Raw genomic sequence first — 24,728 nt, forward strand, 5'->3', positions numbered from 1 at the left:
GAATGGAGGTGGAGTTGCTGTTCTCTGATTCCACCAGGGGATCATCCGGGGGGTCAAGACATAGTGGAGCAGCTCCTCTACCTCCTCATAGTCCTCCCCTATGTCTGCAATACTACTATCCTACAAACTTAACTGGGTTTGAGTTTCAAACACCCGAGGAGATGCGCTTAGTCTCTCCATATGTTGAGCGGAGTCTCTGATTTCTTTCTCCCGGTGTATTCCTCCCTACATTAGAGAAAAGCTCAGTCTGTGCTCCAAGTCTCTGAGGACCAGTCCCCAAATCCTGGCTACTGTGATTTCAACCAGGATGGGCGGAGTGAAGTCAGCCCCTGTGACATCATCCCATGCATTAGTTTGGCTTATTTCAATCAGTGATTTAATCTTTCATAGGGGAAAGAAGACAGGGATCTTAGATTTATCCGATATAGAGGGCTATCTCATTAGCGGAGATCCCCTAGGAGTTTCTGCACACACGAGGGAGGAGATTTGCTTGCTCATATGATTATACCACTTCTTGGTGCCTTTCATTGTTTTCAGGACAGTAGATATTGGCTGAAGTGGGATCACCTTAGTCAAAGGATAGGGGGTGGAGTCGCCGACAGGTACTATGTCCCAAGTACAGGGGGATCAGCCTTAGTACTCACAGTCAGAGACTTTTCATCCACCTTTTATTTTCTTTATGGATTGCACTGCTGTCCTCGACCTCATCCATTTCCCTGAAACCGCAGACTGCAGACTAGTCCACACTTTGCAGTCACGCTTTGCTGGAAACATAGTGTTTTGAAGCTGCAGCAGGAAGCAAGAGGAGCCAAAGCACAGCACAGGCAGCGAGGACACTGCTCCACACTTTGCAGTCACACTTCGCGGGGTCCGCGATTCGAGGGAAAAACAGATTACACCTTACATTAATGTGTAATCAAAACAAAAGAAATAGAACTGGGCCTGAATAAACCCTGGCAACTCAAGCACTTTACTAATTGTGATTCCAAAATGGTCATATATTGGATCACATGTTCCTGCGGAATAAAATACATGGGTAAAACAGAGAGAGCAATTAAAGCATGCATGATTGAACAAAATCATACATTATCACACTTATACTGCCAGCATCTATGGTGGAACATTTCCGAGACGCAGAACATAAATGTACTGATTTTAATTGTGTGATTCTGCAACAAGTAAAGGGCAATGTCATGCAAAGAAATAGAATGACATTATCTAAACTGGAACAGACGCTGAAATTCAGACTCAAAGGTGATTGCAATGGGATGAATGATAAGATTGAATGGGGGTCAGTGCTGCAGTAAGCTTTTAGCCATTGTGATCATGTAAGAAATAGCTTTAAGCAGCAGCTAAGTAGAGGAAGGAGATGAACTAAGGGGAAACGTTTCCTAATTGTAGTATGTTATTTTTGTTTTGTTTTTACCAATGCAGGTAAATAACCTGAAAGTAAAGACACAGAACAGGAGTGGATGGTTCTATTCTCAAATTCTACAGGCTGTACCACAAGTCAGGCACAAGGCCTCCCCGAGGATTACAAAATATCTCAGAATAATAGGGATTTTATTAATGAACATAAGTCAAAAATACAATTTGGTAAAATAATGTAGAGCTTAGAGACGAACAACGTATACATTATAGCTAATTTATGTCTCTCTCCTGCCAGACTGATTGAAACTGAAGGATGTAAAGATATTTCTTACAATACACGAGAGGGAATCAAACTCCAATGGGTAGGTGTTAGTTTGATTTTAACCTGCAATTTATTGATGTACAATAATATATTTTCATGCGGTTAAGGTTTTTTTCAGTTATTAATTTGAAAATATGTATATATTTTTTGTATATTGTTATACAGCATCTGTTGAAACTCTATATAAGAAAGGAATACAACTATTCTATGACATTATCCCCTGAAGAAGAAGAAGGCATAATAAAGCGAGAAGGACTGAAACATGTATGGGAACATCATAGCAGCGAGTTGCTCTGTTAAGAAGAATCACATAAGGGACAATATAACAGTGAGTAAGGCTGTTTTGAACTTTTCTACTAAAAAAGGACATTATAGCAATGTATGGAATTGTTTTTTGTATAGATGTAACCACAAGAGTATACACAGATACCCCGTAGGCATTAGGATGCACTTAGGCATTGAGTGCGTTTATTGTAGAGTATGTGTACACATTTGTACTATTAGGTTGTAAAAAAACAGTTGAGAGTAGATTAAGGGGGCAATTTATGGATTACTTGCGCGAAAAAAAATAGGACTTGTGCGCCATTCTGTTCGCAAATCCCAGTTTAACAAATGGGGATTTGCGGGCAGAATGGCGCACAAATCCTGTTTTTTTCGGCGCAAATAATCCATGAATTACCCCCTAAATGTTTAGATGAATGCATGTACTAGTCGGACAATTGTTCAGTATGGAATTTAATTATAATAAATTTGTATTTTTGTGCTTTCTAAAGCATTCTTACATTGATATGTGGTAAAGTGTCACAGTGGTCCTAATGTTTTTAGGGACTCAATGAATCCTTAGTAGCGATGAAGTCTTGTTCCCCCTTGTTTGTTTAACTAGTATTATTAAAAGACCCCACAATGTCAGAAATCCCACCATGGAAAAATGTCACATTGGCAACATCTCACAATGGCAACATTTCTCAGTGGCATCTCTTGCCGTATTGTCTGTGACTATATGGGTCTGGGGGTTGCTGAGCAGTGCTGGGTGCCAGGCAAGTAGGCAAACAGCCTTTGTGTCTGCCCTTTTCTGGCTGCCCGATCAAGGCTGCCCTGGGAGAGGCCTTTCGGAATGTTGGATTCAAGAGGATAACCCTGTAATGCATTCAGTCTTGACTCCAGAGAATTACAGATGTATATCTAGATTCAGACCAATGAAACTTGGTGGGGGTTTAGTTGTTATATTTAGAGATGACCTGGCAGTGTCGGTTCTGACTGGCCCAGAGGATTCAGGGACTGAGTTCTTACCGCTTCAATTTAAAGCCGGTCCTAATGAACTGATTCATGTTATTTTACTTTACAGGCCTTCTGGCCCTAAGCTTAATTTTATTGATGAGCTCTTTGATCGGGTGTTAAACCTCTTTCTCAAAGACACTAAGCAGGTTGTCTTAGTCGATTTTAATTTCTGGACAGAAATGAGCTTTCATGCCTATAATTGCTTTTCTTACACATAAGGTTGGGCACGCGCTCGACCAAATACTTGTATGGACGCGGGATATAGTGTCTGCTCTGCCATTAATGCTATCCTGGACCGATCATTACAATATCCCTTTCCAAATACCACAGCCAAGGCACTTTGAATGCCCCTTTTCCACGAGTCCCCTCCTGAAATTGGAGGAGGGTCACTAAACAATCCGTTTTGGACTTGTTCAACCACCTCCCAGCTCCAAACTCTCTAAATGAGAGTAACAACCGGAACCACTTACTAGGTTCTCTCGAGTCTGAACTCCTAGCCACAATTGATAGCTTAGCCCTTCTGAAATTATGTAGGCCATGCCTAGTCCACCCGTAAAAGCAATAATGGTTCACGTGTGAACTTAACCTCCTACGACGAAAGGTTAGAAGCTTGGAGAGGAAACGGCGATGCTCAGAAAAGAGGAAAGACCTGCACCCTCTTCAGAAAATTCCATCTGTCTGTAAAAAGGAAATAATTAATGCAAAGAAAGCCTCCTATGGCCACAGAATCAACACATCCCCTAACTCCTTAAAGCAGATATTTTAGGTAGTCAAAGAGCTTTGCAAAGATACTAGCGGCACAGCTTTCACCTCTTCACAACTCTTTTTGGAGCAACTAGCCACATATTTCAGGGGCAAGATTGAGAAGATTGGAGTAGAGTTGTCCCGCACAAATTCAGTTAATAAGTCTTTTCAAGAAGGTACTGAAACACCTAAGCACGTACACGACATGATTATGATGGAATTTACAGAATTAAGCCACAGTACTATTACACATCTTCTGGTAACTGCTAAATGTTCCGCTTCACCCCTGAACACTGTCCCCTTGAAAATAACTCAGGAGATAAGCCAATCTTACACGAACCATATGCTCTCTAATTTTAATGCTTCACTGTCCTCTGGGGTTATTTCTCGTGGAAACGGTCAGTGATTATGCATCTGCTAAAGAAACCACTATTGGAGCCCTCTGAGTTGTCAAATTATCATCCGATTTCTCAACTGCCCTTCCTTTACAAACAATTGGAAAGGGTGGTTGTCTCCCAAATACAAAATGCTGTTGAGACAAGCAATCTGCTGGACACAGCTCAGCTCGGTTTCAGGACTTTGTGTAGCACAGAACTAATGACCCTGTCAGTGATGGACTGTTAGGACAGTTTTTCTGACGTCCAACTAAGGGCTAAGTAAAACCATTCAACTGAGACAGTACAAGACTCCACTCTTAGTATAAGGCTGTACCACCTGAGTTCATGGTAGCATAGACAGAGCAGCCAGGCTTATTTTAGGATGGAGAGAGGGCTGTAACATCAGCACAATGACACTGTATTATAGATATGGTCCAAATAAACACTGATACACTATTTATTGTACAAATACAGGGTTTATTTCATATATAAGCAGACCAAGAGATTATTGGGTCAGTAAGTACTATCTTATTATATGTACCATAATTATAAAAACACAACACCATGCTTTAAGGCGCAAATGCCAAAGCATAGGCCTTATTTAGAACACCTAACAGTATTTCTAGGGGACTCAGTTTTTCTTGACACATTTGGTATAGGACACACCTATTCTTGGGGAGTAGACCCAATGGTTACTTTCTGATTACCTTTCGCAATACAAGGTTAGTAGACCCTAACAGTTGTCCCGTGACTCTCAGCAAAAAATCACATATTAAGTCAACTGGAGCATATACTTTTCAGAATAGTGGAACACTTATTCCAGGAACAGTAAAAACCTATAACTACTTTTGTGATAACACACAGTTACACTAGGTGAGTAAAACCTAAGGATGTATACATCTATTACAGGTGCTTTTTAAGATCAGTGATTCACAGATTGAAATAAGTAGTAACTCTTCAAACTTATTTTAGGATGGCACACATTTAACTCAATAGGCCTCATTAGGAGTTTGGAGGTAACCATGGCGCTATTAGCGCCATGGCTGCCTCCAAATCCTTACCGACTCCGCCCTGGTGAATGGAGCTATTACCGCCCCATTCCACGGTTGGCGAGGGCGGTAATTCCTCATTCATCAGGGCCCTTCCCCATTTGAGCCCCCAAGGGGCTCAATGGGAATGGGGAAGGCGCTAATAACGATACCGCAAATTGCGGTACCATATTAGCACCAAAATCCCTTTGCGGGTCCCGTCCTTAACACCTGGTAAAAACCAGGCGTCAAGGGGGGACACGCAAAGGGAACTCGTAATAGGGCGGTAAGGGATTACCGGTACCGGTGCCCTTACCGGTATCGGTAATCCCTTACCGCCCACCTCGTATTGAGGCCCAATGTAAGTAAAACCTATACACTTTTTAAAGGAGCTATCAGCAACTTAAAGGTAGGTGTAAACCTAAGACTGTTTTTGTGTCTGTCTAAAACAGACCAGGGAAAGCAAAACCCAATGTAACACTTTATGAATGACCCAAGGTTATTCTAGGTTGTTAACATCTAGTGTAGCCATGTTCTGGACAGACTAACAGCAAGTCAGGGGAAGCAAAACCCAGTTGGGGACACTAATACATGTATCCTAACAGTCATAGTGAATTGAAACCAACAGCATTACTTTTGGGAAGAGGCACAACCAAATCACAGGTGAGTAATATAACCCTACATCTACTTTCTATAAGAATGGCAAAACAATTTCTAAGGAAATAAAGATGTTGCATATACTTTTCATAATGGCAGAACATTTCTAAGGTAAGTAATAACTTGTGTACCTTTTCTGTCTCAGAGTTACAGTTACCAACCAACTTATTTTACAAGTAACTTTTGAACACTTGTTAGTCTTTTTAAGGCAAAACCCTTTACCTGTCCAGTCCTTCCCTTATTTTATAGCATGAGTTCGCTCAGAGGCCGTAGAGGGACCCTAGTGGTCTAGGTGCCAGCAGTAGGCGGGTGGGATAGGATTCAGTTGCAGGAAAAGTCAGAGCTCCTGAGGAAGACTATTCAAAAAAGTAAGTATCTTTACTTCAAAGTTAGTTGAGGTTCTAAGGACATCAAGAAAGACACCCTAGGAGGGATCTCCCAATCACAGAAAACACCCCAAAGCTTTACAGAAATCACAAAGGATCAAGGTAGGTAAACTGCCCCAGCCAAAACAGTACCTCGGCACAGAAGAAGAGTTGCAGCAGGAAGACTTCAGGATCTGCAGCCGAAAACCCGGTCAGTGGATTTGTTTGTCAGGAGGACGGAAGACAGGACTTTGGAAGAGCTTTTGCAGCAGGGATCAAGGAAGAAGGCTCCAGGAAAGAGTTTCCTCATGGCTGGTTATGGCTCTGTAGTATTGGCACCCTTTCAGGAGCTAGGAGGCAGACTGAACATCATTGATCAGATTCTCGTCATCTGAGGGGACTTTCTGGACTCGATTCATGTATCTGGAGTTCCAGTAGGATACCACCAAAGTTTCAGCTTGATTCGGAATTCAGAAGACTGTGCAATGCACAATGGCTCGACGTCCCAGGGTATTGCAGTATTGCAGACCTGCAAGGATACAGCATAATGTGGGATGGCTCAAAATGGGGGTCTTCTTGAGACTAGTGGATCTCACTAGCCTTTGGGTAGGAGTCTTTGTGTTCGGGACTCACAGATTGATTGGAAGGAAGGGTAACAGTAGGTTACGATTATACAGCAGGCTCTCCAGTCTCTGGAAATTGATACAGCCTTCATGTGTTCATCATCCTCTTCGGTTTTGGTTCTAGTGGTCGACTTGTCTTCAGCTTCCAGGTTCGGAGTATTTAACAGGAACTACACTACAACTTCTGCATTCTCTTCCTGCATTTTACCACAAGGGTTGGCTGTCCATTCAGGACTGCCTGAGATTTGTCCCCATTCAGGTAAGGTGGATGACAAAGGGCGGAGGAGTTGTGGACTCCTCACTCCCTTCCTGCCCTCACAGACACTCTGGTGCCTGGGCGGGGAATCCAAAGGATTCCCGCCGAAGATAAAAATCACACAAAGGAATTTTCCCCCATGGACGTCAGGAGAACGAACAAGAAACACTAAAACTGTAAAAAAAGACGACAGGGTGCCTTTACCACAGCTGTGGAAACAGCCTGCGTTAAAAGTGCACCGAATTAGTAAAAAGGTATCACTGCCACCAGCCATTAAAGGTAAGCTTGCCCCTGTAAATTGTTATAGTTTTAGTGTGAAAGGGGATACATTGTATCTCCCGGCACTCTGCATAAAGTAGGGGGGTGTTGGTTTCACCTAATACAATGTAAAAGGGATCCAAAGATCTTTTCTACCCTTGGGAACTGTAGTTCTCACAAGGTTAGCCAGAGACATTTAAAAGGGGAGCCCAACGGGAAACCCAGCAACAATAGGAAGTTTTGGAAGTTTTGCCAAAAGTTGTCAAAGAGGATATAATTAAAAATACACTATGGAGAGTCTTGACATTGACACCCATAAAAAGAGTAAAAAACTCTCTGAGCGTGGAAAAAGATTCCCACTCACTGAGCTAGGAGGAAAAAAAAACGCCCGAGACCAGCAAAATGTTCTGGGGTTGACACAGGTCAGGAAGATGTATCATTACTATGACAATCTTACCTAACATGGACAATTTTAGGTTCATGGCAGATAAGAAAGAAACAGGGGCCTTGATCCTGCTGGACCTGTCGGCGACCTTCAACACTGTTGATCATCAGATCCTGCTGGAACTGTCAGCGACCTTCAACACTGTCGATCATCAGATCCTGCTGGACCTGTTGGGGCCTTTAACACTGTCGATCATCAGATCCTGCTGGACCTGTCGGTGGCCTACAACACTCTCGATCATCAGATCCTGCTGGACCTGTCAGCGACCTTCAACACTGTCGATCATCAGATCCTGCTGGACCTTTTGGTGGCCTTCAACACTGTCGATCATCAGATCCTGCTGGACCTGTCGGCCTCCTTCAACACTGTCGATCATCAGATCCTGCTGGAACTGTCGGCGGACTTCAACACTGTCGATCATCAGATCCTGCTGGACCTGTCGGCGTCCTTCAACACTGTCGATCATCAGATCCTGCTGGAACTGTCGGCGGACTTCAACACTGTCGATCATCAGATCCTGCTGGACCTGTTGGTGGCCTTCAACACTGTCGATCATCAGATCCTGCTGGACCTGTCAGCGACCTTCAACACTGTCGATCATCAGATCCTGCTGGACCTGTTGGTGGACTTCAACACTGTCGATCATCAGATCCTGCTGGACCTGTCAGCGACCTTCAACACTGTCGATCATCAGATCCTGCTGGACCTTTTGGTGGCATTCAACACTGTCGATCATCAGATCCTGCTGGACCTGTCAGTGGACTTCATCACTGTCGATCATCAGATCCTGCTGGACCTGTCGGCGGACTTCAACACTGTCGATCATCAGATCCTGCTGGACCTGTTGGTGGCCTTCAACAATGCCGACCATCAGATCCTGCTGGAGAGGATCTGTAACTTGGGCATTCATACATGGTATGGGTGTGGATTAAATCTTTCTTACAAAACCGTGCTCAGCAGATCCAGCTGGGTCAGTTCCTTTCTTCCTCTTCTACCATTGACTGTGGAGTGCTTCAGGGATCAGCCGTATCCCCTCTTTTGTTTGATCTGTACCTTCTACCACTAATACATGTCCTCCAACAGGTTGAGGTTACCTTCCTCAATTACGCAGACGATACCCAGGTCCTGGTATATCTGGGAGAGAACAATCACTTATCCAGTAAGACCAAGAATTGCCAGTCTTCGATTAGGGCCTGGATGGACCTGCACTATTTGAAAATTAACCCGCATAAAACATGAGGCCTTAATTATAAACAATAACCCTAGCTTCTGGTCAACAACATGCAGGCCTAACTCCTTTGGGCAATGCCCCAGACCTAGCCCAGTGGTGATGAATCTGGGAGTTATTATCAATGAGAACTTGTCACTGAATGCAGAAGTTGCAGCATGTGACAAAATCGTGTTACTTCGTTATCAGGAAACGAAAGAAAATCTTTCCCTATCTAGCACAAGCGCACCAGCTGTTGCTTTGCAATGTCCTGGTCTCCTCACGGATGGATTTTAACAACACAATTTATCTGGGCCTGCCAGACCATGCCATTAACAGGATGAACAGGGTACACACTATGGCAGCCAGGCTTTTAAGTAAGCATAAGCAATTCCAACACATCTCGCTGGTTTTCCCCGAAACATCGATTCACCTTTAAAAGCGTGTGCATAGTCTTTAAAGGCCTGCAACATCCAGCTGCTGCTCCTCTAGCAAAAAAAGCTTAACACCTTTGCTAAGGTGCACCCGGCTGGCTTAAGGCTGGACAGAAGACTGAACCCACCTTCCTACAGGGACGAGGGAGAGGGTGACTGCTCTTTACAGGCGCAGGCCATCAGATGCTGGAACACCTACTCACGGAAGGAACCAAAGCTTTCAGCATTCAGGAAAAAGTGAAAAACGCATATCTCTGCAATCTATGGTCTGCAGTCTTTCTAACGAACATCTTCTGTAGAATGCTTATATAACGAAAAACATAACAAAAATGTATGTGGGGTGGGGTAAAGGGTTCAAGCTTGTGGGGAAACGGTTGGGGTGGGTTTTTAGGGGTGGGAAACAGGGATTTGGGGGACCCCCCTAAAAAAAAGAAAAAATATATCGTTATGTTTTGTCGTTATAACATTATATGGGCATTCGTTATAAAAATGAGTGGTTATAAATACATGTAAACCAATCTATAATTATTGCTGTACAGGGGTCTTAGTGCATGTGTGTTTCTGGGCTCTCTATTCAACTCGTGGGCTTAATAAAACGTATCCTTAACAGAACAAACATAACGTATAATTTAATTTAAAATATTTTTTAAAAAAATAAAGAACATAACATAACCCTGGAGACAGTGCGACCTCAGCCTTAAATGTTCATATGAATGAGCCTGCCCCATCTCAGGCAATGACCTGGGAAGAGGCGATGGGATAGCATCAGGTTGCAATACAGAGAGTGTTGCCTCCCATGAGGTGCACATAGGGTGGTGAAAGAGGCCGCGTGGAGGCAAGCATGCTTCCACAAGTCTGATGATGCAACAGGCCCAGCCCATAGTGGCTGCTAACATGACCGCAGCCTGCCTGGCGTCATATGTGTATACCCGGATCACTACATCAAGCCACAGCCCAGCCAGAGGAGGGCGCTTATCCATCTTAGAGGGACGCACAGAGTATTCCATACACTGTCAGTAAGATAGCTCAGTGGGTTGAGCGCTCGCTGCTGCCATCTATGTGTGATCTGCAGGTAAAAGGTTTGAATCCCGGCAAGGCCAACTCAGCCTTTCATCCTTCAAGGAAATACTCAGTGATAATGCATCCGGCGGTAATTGCGCCGAAAACAGGGCGCTAAATAGGATTTTCACCTCCAGCAAAAAGTGAGAGGTAAAACAGCCCATTTAGGTTCCAACTCGTGATCGGGCCAGCCCTTGATTGCAGCAGTAATATCATTACCGCCACATTTAAGAGCTACCGCTCAACTCGTGATGAGGCCCAATGTATGTAGGGCATAAGCGCTATATAAGTAACAAATCAAATCATACAAACACCTGAACGAGCCCCATCAGCTAAAAAGGTGCCCAGATGGTGACGAGCCTACTCAGGCGGAGCCAGAGGCATGCCTGCTAGGAACGGTGGTGACTTGCCCGTGTACATATAATAATAACGTGCTTGGGATTGGATGTAATGGTGGGGTTAGGCAGCGCTGCCCATTGTCCAATGTTGTCGATATCCCAAACAGACACTTCACAATACAGGTTAGCGCAAACCCCTTTGACATGTGTGGTCTTCCACTCATGCATGGACTCTCAATGGAACTGGGGGTGTCATGTGTAGCTGTGTGCATGTGCTAGGTTACATGTGGTGCTAACAGAGCTGTGAAACAGCAGAGCGCTGCGTTACAAGGGAATATCGTGGAATGGAAATGTTGGGGAAGAGAATTCAGGATGCACCCGTGTAACTCATGGAAAGTGTTCCTCGTGAAGTGAATGGAGTCAGTATCGTTTTCAGGCACAGACCATCACAGCATCCTGGCTTTCCAAATGCACTTACTGGTCTATGGTATATTATTCTTGTTCTCATAATGCCTGCACAATTTGGACATCATTACGAGTTTGGCGGTGTGGCCAAAAATGGTGGTAATGCCGCGGTAATGGAGTTACCACGGCATTACCTCTGCATCACCACACCACGAACTACAGGTTGGCAGTAAGTCAGAGGATAAACCACGAGCAGAATGCTGGATGTTATTCCTCTGCTTTAAAGCCAAAAAGAGACCAAATCAGCAGATTGATCTGTTGGTGGCATTACCGCTGGCGGTAATTCCCCTGAAATTCCCATGGAGTCTTATGGACTCCAATAAATGGGGACTAGCACTGCCTACCACCACTTGTAATCCGGTGGTAATTCTGCCAGACCAAGTGGTGGTAACGGTAAATCCGTTTGGTAGTATCTCTGCCCACCAAACTTGTAAAGAGACCAGTATTTATCCGAAATACCTTGCCACCAGGTCATCCCTGATGCCCACTGTCTACAGCCCATCAACTAGGACTTAAGAGATGGATTTCGGCGCAATGTTGTGTCGCTCAATACAAGGAAATGGCGTACCGCCAGAAATGGCTGAACCGGATGTCAGAATTCCAAATGCACGCTCAGTGGTGTGCATGTGTGCTGCATTCTATTCCTGCATCCTTGAACCCACTGGGGCACTGAAAAGGATGAGTATGTTGCACCTGTGGGGACACCTACCTTCGCTTGCTAAGGAGAAACTTCACGCCATCTGTTTCCCATTCTGTACCGGGGGTTATGGGGCAGTGGCAATCTGGCTTCCAGTGATCACATTTCTGCATCCTGTTTCCCCTCGAATTGGAGTGCATTTGATGAGTGTCAGTAGACATAGTGTAATATCTTGGAAGCTGATGAACACCCGAGCCAGCAGGTAAGTTATTAAGTAGATTTATTGTCGTTCAAAGCCAGGAACAAAACATTGGCATGTCCTTTCCAAGTCAGCATAACTCCAACTGCCAAGCATAGAACCCCCACACACCAACACTCCTCTCACACTGACATCACTACATTCCATTCAGCAGTGATGTCATCCACTCAGCTTGTAAGACACATTACAACACATAGCTGTTGCACGTGGATTACGTGTAGTTGCCATTCACTTTCTGGATAGCATGGCTGCCATCACATACCTGCTAGACCTGCACAGAATACCAGTGTCTCCTGTTCTGATGGCAGAGGGTGCACTTTATAGTTGCATGTGTATAATCAACATACAATCCATTATTTAGTGGCTCACTTTAGTGGTTGACACTATGGCCCGCCCCTTGCGTGTACATGGGACAGGAGATGGGCTAACTAACTCCTGAGTTCCTTACTATGATCAGGGAGGCCACTAAAGAAACCAGGCCCACCTGCACGCACCTGTGCTGGAACAGTGCCCCCGCCAAGAGTGAATGTCCACCGGGTACTCCGAGTGTTCCCCGACTGCAAAGGGAAGATTAGACAACACTCCAAATACAGGCACAGCTTCATAAGATTGCAGTCAGGCCAACTCAAAAAACAGCTCCTCACATAAGTACCTGGAAAAACCCCTCTCAGAGTGAACGTTCTATAGAATAAATAAATAAATAAATACATGCCACGCTGTGGGGTAGTAACTAAGTAATACATAACAAAGGCAGGAAAAGGACTTCGTCAATTACGCGGTTGTATTGACTAGAAAAGAATTAAAGAAGGAATTCAGTTACTACATTAGAATTGCAGTCCTTTCTCCTCTTTACTTTCACAGATATGTCTCAATGAAGTGGGAGCAAAACAGTGCGCTCACTGCGTTCCAGTACTGTCCCCAAGCTCTTACTTTCTCCAGTTCCTTTTCTCTGCATTGACGTCTCGCCACTGGATCACTGGGCCCAAGCAGGGGTCAAGTCCTAAAAATTAAACTGGGGGGACTCAACAACAAATGCAATGGGATGTAACATCACCAGAAATTAGCATATCAAGTTGAAATATGCACATTTAATTAAATTGGCTTTGCAGAACCACCCAAATTGCACGGCACGAATGGCATTTGCCTTTCATAAAATCAACACACACACAAAACCAGGAGAGGATATTTTCTTCTAATAGTGTTTTTGAAAACGTTAAAAGGTGTGCATGTTTTAAACTCAAGAACCAATACAAATGTTTTCCCTGGGATTTGCAGTGCCGAAATTGGACATTTCACCTTTAGTTCTTTGTAGCTTTCATCATGTTATATAGCGCAGTGGTGCAGTGCCCGTCCTGCAAACCTTACAACTGTGTTTCGATTGTTGAGGTCGGCTTTAATTCATAAATTCAAAGAGGACATTCAATGTTTCTCATTTTAGCTGGGGGGAGGGGACTGAGTCCACCCTGGGAAAAAAGTGGGTGGACTCCCCCCGCGGGTACCCTCGACTTGAGCCCTGGGCCCAAGAGAATGCAGCTCCTGTCCAGTGACCTTTCTGTCCCCGCCCAGCCACCTGTTTTGACCTGAAAAATAACTTGCAAGCTCAAGAGTCCCATCTATATACTGGTAGCTGCACACATCCAAAAAGAGTGACCAAACACAATACCACCACAGAAATAAGCGGCAAGAGCGCAAGCAGCCTTACAAGCCTTCCTGATTCCGGACTGACACGGCATCAGAGTTTGATGCTGAAATAGGCCGGCAGGGCTGGGGCCGCTACTTCCTATGCAGATCCGTGTCTGCAGAGGAAGCTTCCGAAGAAACTTCCTTCTTGGTGATGTTGCTACTCCCGGTGCAGAGCAGGCAGGCGACTGCCTCGTCTTATGAGGACTCTTGAGCTTGCATCAAGAGATGGCTGTCGGTGCTAAGAGAGAACCACAGAGATGGGGTGGCTTTCTACCAAGCTCTATTATGAGGAAGGGGTGTATAACAACCTTGTATGTCCTTACAGCAACCTTTATCTTCTTAGGAAAGTATGAAGCAAACAGCAATAGGCAGCTGCTATTTCACCCTTACCGGCAGTGCAGGCTGTTAAGCAAATACAGGTTTGCTGTGTAAAATGACCCTCAGTGCATGGACCTTTCTGTGTTGTATCCTGTCTGTATTGTATACTGTCTGTGTTGTATACCTATCTGACAAAACAGCTTCCCGGGGGTGTGACAGGCCTCCCAGTCTGCTACTTGCAACCATCCACCTTGTAAGCAGGTTTTTGCAGAAACCCTAAGGGACGTCCAGCAGGTTTTAAGGTTGGTTGAGTGATTGAAGCTGGAATAGTGGAAAGTGACAGCCCTGGCCTGTTGTGAGGTTTATGATATGATATGATAGGTTATCTATAACACGCTTAATACACAGAGGTTACTAAGCGCAGACCTGGGGATCGAACCTGTGTTGCTCCGTGTCGTCTTGCTTCCAAGGCAAGCACGTTGCCGCTGAGCTATCCTCCCGGGACATTCTCCGCTGTTTTGTCCTGTAAGGAGAGTGTGAGGATCCTTAAACAGCTACTTAAAACACTCACCTCACCACCCCTCTCTTCCTGGCCTGCTGCCTTCCAGGGATTGAGTGGTACCTGCTGTGAGAGAGGAGTCCTTGGGGTTGTTGGTCCATGCCCTGATTCCGCCATAACCGCGCCAGCTGAGACGCTCCGACTAGCGTTGTTGTCACCTCTGCACCTAAGTCAGTGGGCTGGAGATTTACCAAGGACGGCTGTGGTAGCAGACTTCACACTGCAGTGTAGGGTTTGCGTCTCCAGTAGGAGTTCATGATCAGTGTACACATGCAGCAGTTACCAATCTCTTAGTCTCTAGTCTCTATTCTATGATTGGTTGTGTTCCAGCACTAGTTGCGTTAACCGACTGTGCTTTCTTTAGCTTCCCACGCAGGTGTGGCGAGATCCCACCCAGAAGAGGGGATCTGGTTGGCTGGCCAAGTATTTCTCTAGATGCGCAGAATTCTCCAAAGAGGCTCGCGCTCAGAGTATGATTTCTCTTTTCTGCCTTGTATCTTCCCTAGCTGGACTCCTGAATAAAAAGGAGGCCTGGAAAAAACGGAACTGGAGACTATCTGGTGGAATGACTGGCACTTACTAGTGATGATGGGGATATGGCCTTAAACACGCTCACAGCCCCTCTTGAATGAAATCCTGTGAAATTGCAAGATCTTGCAGGATTTGGTTCTGGCATAGTGTTGTAGTGCGATGGACTCTGTGAATCTTGCGTAGTTCCCTGACGGCACTCCCTTAATACCTGCACCCCAACGTCCTCTAGCAGCCCCCAGGGGAATTAAGGGTCCTGAGCGGCCCATCTGAGAAGTTCCATGGGCTTTGCCTAGGGCGGTCATGTGGGTCTGTGTGTGAGTGTGCTTGTGTCTTAGTGTGTGTGTGCGTGTGTGTGTGTGTGTGTGTGGTTGGCCCACCACTTGTTTGACTCTGGCAAATAGTAACTTACCCGTGTTTCCCCTTTTGTACAAATCAATGACTGACTCTTTCTGGCTTCTGCATTGAACACTGGCAGCAGAGGGCCCTTATCTTAAGAAGTGATTTTATTTTGCTTGTCATAGATAAATGTCAATAAATGAAATGAGATTACGCATTAGCTGTGGGTTACTAACACATTAAGTGACACACACCTCATCAAACAGTGACATAATTAGATTACAACCTGATGTACGTTCCTTGTGTGTCTTTTTAGAGTATCTACAATAATGAAATTGGCTTAGAAATGAATTTAGAATAATAATACTGAGTCAATATTCTGAATGCTTAGGACTTCCGGTGGTTCGATTGATATCATCATTAGCATTGTGCCTTATTATCTAGAAGTATATTTACTCTTTAATCCAATGATGTATAAATAGTGTGACAATAAGTATTGCAGCCATCATGGAAAGGACGGTACGAGATTAAATTGAGAGCCCAATGTCTCTTCTGTTTAACAGACAAGCACTTCATCCATTGGTTCTACGTTGAAATGGCGGAGCCGACAACACCGCGGCATGATACTGCGAAAGCGTATATCTTTGTTTCAGGAAAAAGCCAACTGCATTCATCTGCCAATTGTCCCCCGCTTTCCATGTGACGGAAGCGGGGAGCACGCACGCAACCCCTGAATCCCATAATGCCGAGTAATGGGAGCGGGGGATAATGCTCCCCTTGTTCGGCATCATGGGATTCAGGTTCTTCGTCCATGCCGACTGCGCACTAAACGCGCATTTGGCGGTTTTTTCAGTTACTTTGGGGGAACACCCATCCAGTAGATGTCTATATCAAATTGTGCAGAAGATTCTTTTTCGGACTGAGAACTTGGATTAACTAAATTTGATTATTTCTAGATAATCCTTCTCAAGATAGAATAAACACAATTGTTGTTTAGAATAGTGAGAGAAATCTGATAAAAAAAATGAAAAGATGGAGTGATCTGAGATCTTCTGTGGTATCATAGGAATTGTTGCAGAGAGATAGATTTTCCAATCTTAGACAAGCCAATATTTTTGACATTACATTGTATGACATGTCCCATTGTGTAGGTTTGAGCACAACCAAGAGAGAAAGCCACAGAGATGGATTTTCTGTCGCCACCCCTGTCCTCCTCATGAAGTTCAGGCATACTGTTAAATAGCTTTGATGTGAACAGTGTTGCGCCTTTGCGCCCAGCCGTTTCCCAATTCTTTCCCTTTGGTCTAAAGACCTGAGTGCAATTGGTATCTTAAATATCTTGTGAAGGTTGGGTTTTGCAATACAATCGAAGTGTGTGGAAACAAATGTATATAGCATTGGTCATGCATTCTTATTCAGGCTTTGCAGTTCTATTTTACATGTCCACCCATTCCACAAATGGATCTGCATTTTTGGAATGTCCACACGAACAGTGGTCTAGAGCAGGGTTTGTCCAACTCCAAGCCTCGAGGACCAGATCCATGTCGGATTTTCAGGATACCCCTCATTAAAATTCATGAGATAGATTTCCATACAATGATTCTAAATCTATCCACATTTTTGCTCATGAATATTAATGAGGAATATCTTGACAACATGTCAAGTTTCCGGCTCTGGAGGCCTGCAGTTGGACAACCCTGACCTGGAGGTGATATTAAAACAGTGCCATCCCCATCAACCCACTTTATTGTGTATTGTGTCATGCTACCTCTTTGCTTCCATTGGTGTGTTCCTATATAGATAGGGTACCCAAGTTCACATATTGTGCCCATGTAAGTAATGAATTGTGTCCATGTATGGGCTGAAATTAGCAGGAAAATTTTAGGAAGACAGGTTGGTAGCGTGCAACATGGGCTGGCACATCCTCCAACACATCGGGCCTCATTACGAGTTTAGAGGTAGCCATGCCCACCCCCAAACCTGGGTCTGGGCTCCCTGAATGGGGAAATACCGGGCCATTCTGACCTTGGAGGGCCCAGTATTTCCCCATTCAGGGAACCCGGACCCGGACCATGCCCATTCCCATTTTAGCCCCCATATGGCTCAATGGGAATAGGGAGCATGCTAACAACGGGCCCGTTAATGACGGGCCCGTTGTTAGCATGCTGGGACGCTCGCAGGACCCGCTAAGGAGGTCTGGTAAAACCAGATGTCCTGAGCGGGTCCTGCGAGCAGACATCGTAATGGGGCGGTAAGGGGTTAACGGCTCCAGCACCTTTACCGGCGCCGTTAACCCCTTACCGCCCTCCTCGTAATGAGGCCCATCGTCTTCTGAGGGTCTTTCTCTGATGCTCCGATTAATCCAAGTACTCCTGGCGACTCCAGAAAATTACTGGTATCTACCTTAGTGCAATTAGAAGGTGTTCTCTTGCCCCCATGGTGCCCTCTGTCTAGTTGTTGTTTTGGTGGTACAGTTGCCCGACAGGTGTTTCTTGCCTGTTGAGCTGTGTTGTTCCATTTTGTAAGTGTATCCCATTGCTTTTCACACTTCGTTCGTAGTTAGAATGCAACTTGGTGGAATGACTCCTCGTATGCGACGTTATTGTGTGAGGGGGTGATACAGCGTATTTGAGTTCTTCGCACATAGGTGCAGCACTAATACTGATGTTCTCGCAGGGGATTGCCAAAATGTTTTAACGAATGCCAGTTGTCCTCGGGAAATGGCTGAGCTCGTGATGAATAAGTGCCCCGGGCATTATCACCTGATGTTTGCCTTTTCTCTGCAGTCACTAAACAGAACCCAGACCTTGGGTAAAGCATGTTTTTCTTACCGACTTTGTATATTTGTTCTCTGTTTGATGCACCGATTGTGTGTGCCCTTGGCTATGTCACGTAACTACAGAACAGCTATCAAGTGTTAACTCAAAGCCGACAAAACCAACACCTACGGGAAATTCGGATGGCAGGAGCATTTCTGGTAAATGTGTAAGTGAGGTTGGGACATTACCAGTGACAGATTAAGAGTGGGGGCCAAGAAAATGAGAGGTCTTTTTAAAAAAAATTCAAAGTGTGAATGGTTTCCCTCTTTGAAAATCTTACACTACATTAATAGGTAACACTTTCTCAATATTACAATTTTACAATTCAAGTTAAAAGAAATGTCACATTTCCTTTCTAAAATGATAGTTACTCTTTCATAATATCACATTTCTACAGTATAATATAAACCATCAGAGATAATGCATACAAACATGTTTTTATTTATTTATTTTTGCATGTATACAGCGCTCACAAAACGTCAGGCATCAGGGCGCCTAAATTACCATGCCGTTAAATGCATCATGGCTAAAAACTGATATTTTGTTTTCCGAATATTCCAGGTGGTTAATGCTTGCAAAAGGTTCCATGGGGTACTCTGAGAGGATAATTCGAGGTCACTAACTTTTCGAGCAAAGCACTCTTTACGAACCACTAACAAACCCTCACACCAGAGAATAATGTGCCTAAGATTATTTTCTTGTTTCTGGCAGTATCGGCACACTGGGTCAGTACAGGTATCCTGTTTCCATAATATACTATTTTCTTTAGCTGATAACAGGCTTCCCCTAAACTTTGACACAGTGTAACCGAACGTCTTTGATGGAAAACTCCCAAGTAGGGGGCACAAACACCCACATGTTTATAGATCGACAAAAGTTCTGGCATTCTTTTGTACTTTCCAAGCTCTCCTCTTGTTCCACACCATTCATACCTCCACAACTGTGTTTTATAAATATCGAGGTTGTGTATAACCAAACATTAATCAAACCCCCAGCATTTTAACTGGTTTCTACACTAATGAATATGACAATTACACTCATACCGTTGTGAGGTACTGTTGTGAGGTACCGTTGTGAGGTATTACATTTTTTAAACAGCGAGCCGCTGGGCAGGCCTTCAAATTTCCAACACAATAATAATCGTCTGCAGAACAGCCTCATGTTTAAGGAGACAAGACCTAACTCCAAACCAATCGCCGCCATTGGGGTGCACATAGGTAGACTTAAGGTGGTTTTCCCAAGAAATCCCTCAATTCCTGTAAAACCAAAGGTTAGCAGGGAGTGTTGAATCTCCACCCCTTACAAAAAAAGCTGGTAACACCTTTGCTTCAGATAATTTGAGAGCAGTTAACAAAGTCATCTTCCTAAACCTATTGTTGAAATGTCGGAGTTGAGACACCCAACCCTCTCACTTTATTTTTCAAATGTTGTACAAGAGCTGTTTTAGATGGGTGGGTAAATATTTGAAAGCCCAAATATTTGAAATAATTTTCCACGTCCACCTTACAATTATTTAACCCAACATTTCGTGGTTTTATTTTTGGATCCTGCCGAGAGTACCAATACCTTGGTTTCACCAGTATTCATTTTTAGTTCATTTTTATCCGAGAATATGTGATTGATCCATTAAAACAATATTGTCTGCATATGATACCCATGCAACCTTATGTCCAAATACTCTTGGTGGAAGAAAAGAGAACCCCTCCAAAACTGCTCCCAAATCTGCCAAGAATATATTGAAAAGAAAAGAAGACATAATGCACGGCTCTCTTAGACCTCTTGAAGTCGGGTATGCTGCAGTGAAATCTCCCTCGTGGCTCATTCGTACTTTCATACTAGAGTCAGAGTGCAAGCACTTTAGCATTGTTTAAAGATTTCCGGGCAGACCCCACTTATCCAGCTTCTCCCATAAGATGCTTCGATTGATTCTATCGCAAACAAGCGACAGGTCTATGGTGACGAAATATATTGGTGAACAGGGCTCTTCCCAACATTGCTTCTGGACCTCATCTATCACTACGGCAGCCAGCATGGTGCCTATTCCGGGCCTAAACCCTATTTGATTACTCTGAAGAATGTTATTCTTTTCCACCCAACTCAAAAAGAGTGAGGCGAAGATCTTCGAGTCAGCATCCAAAAGGGCAATAGGGCTGTTCTTTCCAGGAACATTCCTATCGCCCTTTTTGAAAATTGGAATAATATGCAAAATTCACCACGCAGTATATAGTAGCCTTCAAAGGTTCAAATTATATCCCAGCCCAAAACGGTGGGCAACTTTTAAAAACTAGGTCCCATAAACCATTTGGTCCCGGGCTCTTTATGTAAAATGTACGCTATAACAGGGGACTGTAGTGATTGCAATAAGTGATTAAGAACCTGGGAACACAGGTAAATTGGTGAAAGCATAGAGACCAAAAGATACACGACTGAGGTCATCCTCCCCACAAGTTTCAGATGCCTGCAATGTGAGTAGCCTTTTGGAAGACTAGAAAAGCTGTTCTCATAGTGAGTCCAATCCCACAGCTTGAGTGCCAGAATACACAACTGTGGGGACCTGGCACTCCCCTACTTGTTTATGTAAAACATTTCAACTATGTCATTGGAGTAAACCGAGGCAGAGTGATCGAAGAATTGTTGGCAAAGACTTTAAGGGCCACAAAAGAAGGCCATTGCTGTTAATAAATTAACACTCAAGGTCTTTTCATTAAACCAGCGTAGTGCACAAGATTTTAAACCTGTTTCTTCATTCTCTAAATATGAACACTTTATATATCTATGACTTGAAATAAACTCGCACTTTCCTTTTACACACAGCTTAACAGCAGAGTAAACTTATTTGCAACATATTTCCCGCTTGAAAGGGCCAAGCAATTTTTAAATACAGCCTGAACAATTACAAACCCGAACAGGGCTCGGCACATCGGAAACATCTGTGTAAATAAAAGTGAGGGCCCTCTAGGTGTGGTTAGCGAAACTGCACTGAAACTAAATCACACAATGGGAGTCAATGGGAAAGGCAGTGCAATGCCACCTATTAATGGTAGAGGTTACTGCATCAGAATTAAGCAGCAAAGCACTCATATCAAAGCAGAGGCATCTGTGTGTGAAAAAGAGGAAATGAAAGCTGTCTTCCAGTTCCTGTTCAGCGTCCTTTGTCAACTAGTGTCGGGAGGATAGCTCAGCAGCAACGTGCTCGTCTTGGAAGCAAGACGACAAGGAGCAACACAGGTTCGATCCCCGGGGCCGCGCTTAGAAACCTCTTGATATTAAGTGCGTTATAAATAACCTATCATATCATAGTGGTCCCCGTGTTTTTGTCTCTCACACGTTTTGAACTTTAATTGAATATGTCAGAAGCTAAATTAGAGACTCACAGTATTCTAAAAAGCAGATGTGTTAGATATATTTATACCACATCACCTGTTAACCCCTAGACACCAATTTGTTTTTTTGATATTTGTAATGTTTGATCTACTCGTTGTTAATTGTTACCATTGACTCAAAAGAATTGTAGTATGTATTGTTTTAAGTATGAACTTTGATGATAACAAAATTAATACATTTCTGTATTTGTAAAGAAAAGGTTTTTGTGGATGACATAATGCTGCAGGTTATACAGCCTTGGGAGCGTATTACTGTTAGCAGGTGTGCTGGTCATGTAGGGGTAACCATTTGCCTCGTTGCGATATAGCTTTACTGTCCATCCCCACTCACAATTGGTCCCCCTGAAACAAACAATTTTGAAGTACCCACTTTGAAAACAAGGTCATGAGCGATACATTCTTTTCTTGGTTGATTGTCCTCGTTGGTTGACATCACAGTGGGCAGTAATATTGTAGCATTTTTAGTTGGGACTGTCCAAACTAGCTGCGCGTATTTTGTTGGTTGGAGGATAATAGCAATGCCACGTGGATCACAGGGCTTAAATTGTCTCCGGCGTAGTGTGGGAGGACGCAAAGTTAAGGGGTGCAGTTTCACAGGGGCGCAGTAGTGCAGTGGTGCAGTATCGCAGGGATACAATACCTCATGACTACGATATCGCAGGGGGAAGAATAGTGTAGGGGCAAAGTATTGCAGGGGCAAAATATTTCAGGGTCACAGTATCACAGGGGCACAACGTTTACTGGGCGTGACTATACATGGAGATAGTGTCGCTGTGCACAAAATCAGTGGACATAATCTCAGCGACGCGATATGGCAGGGGCACAGTAACAACAGGAGGCAAGTCTCACTGGAGTATAGTATCCTCAAGGCAGGGCTGCTCCTGTGGCCAACTACGGTGTGGCGTGCCCGACTAAAAGTGACAGACTATATCATTGGTGGTGGATTATAGTGGGAGAGTATTGCATAAGAATATTATCAGCAAAGCATCACAGTGGCAAACTCTGGCGATGGCAAAAACCTCACAGTGGTAAAATTCCAAAGTGGAAAAATGTCTCCGTAGCAGAATCACGAGGTGGTAAAATCGCTCAATGGCATGAACTCACAAAGGCAAGGTCTGACAGTGTTAAAATCTCAGTGTCTTAGAAGTCTTACAGTTGTGGGATCTGACAAAGGCAAGATCTGACAGTGGCAAAGTCTGTTGTGGTTAGCGGTGTTGTACTGAAACTAAATAACACAATGGGAGCCAATAGAAAGTCAGTGCAATGCCACCTATTAATGGTAGAGGTTACTGCATCAGAGTTAAGCAAAGCACTTAAATCAAAGCAGAGGCATCTGTGTGTGAAAAGGAGGATATGCAGCGAGGCACCAGGCACACCACTGAGAGGGGTTGCAAAGGAGCAGAATCTACTCAGGAAGTGAACCAATACTAAGATTTCTGGAAGCTGGCATTAGCTACCACCTGGAAGAGGGTGCTCACATGTAGTCATGTACCATAGCACCTGCAGAGGTCCCAGCAATGTCAGGATGGACAGTGACAAGGCAGCACACAGGACTGCTGTGGGCCTACCAGGGGGACAGACATCCAGAAGGAGGGGGACAGGCCTCAGGCAGGCCTGACAGCAGAACACAGAGGCCCTCAGATTGTGCCCAGTAAGTCCCCATGGAAGGACACACACACGCCAAAGGGTCGGGGCTAAAATACCCAAATGAACAGACCAAACGGGTCTGGTGGTGGGGACAGTACCACCGCCTACAAAGGGGTAGCAACAGCAAATCTATACACGATTCATTGTACATGGAGTGCTTACTGGATAACACACATTAACACAACACTCCTAATATTAAAATGACAATTAACATAATTGCATGATGTTTTCTGCAGAAGGTTTAACAGACATCCTGCAATTAGGAGGGAAGGTGGCCTGGAAACTTCCTCCATGATAAGGATCGGAAGAATGGAAAAACCCCAATGTAACATTTTCCAACTGTCATATTAGAAATGTCAGGTTAACAGGATCTGATGGATGAGCTGAGCAGCAAAGTGGATGCACTGGGAAATTCCAGCCTATTGATATCAGTGCAGTCCATTGAACAGAATGAAGGTCCATAGAAGATAATGACTAGGTTGTGATAGTTGGAACATTGGGTGTTAAGGGAATGGACTGAGTCACAGAGGATATGGCTACCGGTAGAGACGGCGTAGGGGGAGAAACAGAGGAACACTGAAGAGTGATGGATAGAATGTATGGAATGAAACATCAACACAGACTTTGCTATGTGCAACTTTCTAAACAATTGTTTCTCAGCCTGACATTCCAGTAAAGAACTGGGAAAGCCCATATGCAGGCCAAGCTTGATCTCACCACAAGAGTAGTATTCCGCACAAACTGCTAGAACACGTCCCTACTGCATGAGACCACAAGCAATCCCCGACATGTTTCAGCCTCATTGGGCATCATCAGTGAGTTTTAGCACTGGTCTATGAGCACAGCAAGCTTGGAACCTATGTGTGGGCATACCTGTCATACTTCGGATAACAAATGTAATACCCCAAAAGAATGTGTAGCTTGGGTTTCCAGTCTGGGCACATGTGGGTGACTAATGTAGCACCACAGGCGATGGCTGGAAGGTTTGGAATGAATGAAAAACACTGGCAAAGTTATGGGAAACCCTCTAAACAATCATCTGTGCCTGCCAATCAATGTTCAGACTGCCACACAATTACGGAAGGGAAAATACCATGTGTAAACGAGCCATGGTCCCACCCCAAACGAGGCAGTCAAGCCTGAACTGCTGTGTCATATTCTTTCTGCACAAGAACCCAAGTAAACCTCATACATATTTTGAGACTCATGATTGAGGTGTATCTTCGGTCTTTCAGCACAGAAAGTTCTAGACCCCTATCTGGCCATACACCTCCCACTTGTGGTGGCTAATTCAACAATGAAGAGTGATGGCCATAAAGTTTTGAATGA

General features: G+C 44.2%; 1 long non-coding RNA gene across 2 annotated transcripts in view; it reads left to right on the plus strand.

Annotated features, from left to right (window-relative positions):
• Window positions 1–24,728, plus strand: part of LOC138526528 (uncharacterized) — an 80,973-nt gene that overhangs the window by 37,396 nt on the left and 18,849 nt on the right. For both annotated transcript variants that reach the window (XR_011283608.1, XR_011283609.1), the window contains exons 2-3: window positions 1,667–1,733; window positions 1,859–2,021. This is a non-coding gene — a long non-coding RNA (uncharacterized lncRNA). The remainder of the gene's footprint in view (window positions 1–1,666; window positions 1,734–1,858; window positions 2,022–24,728) is intronic.

The sequence above is a fragment of the Ambystoma mexicanum genome, chromosome 7p (genome assembly GCF_040938575.1).
Source record: "Ambystoma mexicanum isolate Mex_15411 chromosome 7p, UKY_AmexF1_1, whole genome shotgun sequence".
NCBI lineage: Eukaryota > Metazoa > Chordata > Amphibia > Caudata > Ambystomatidae > Ambystoma > Ambystoma mexicanum.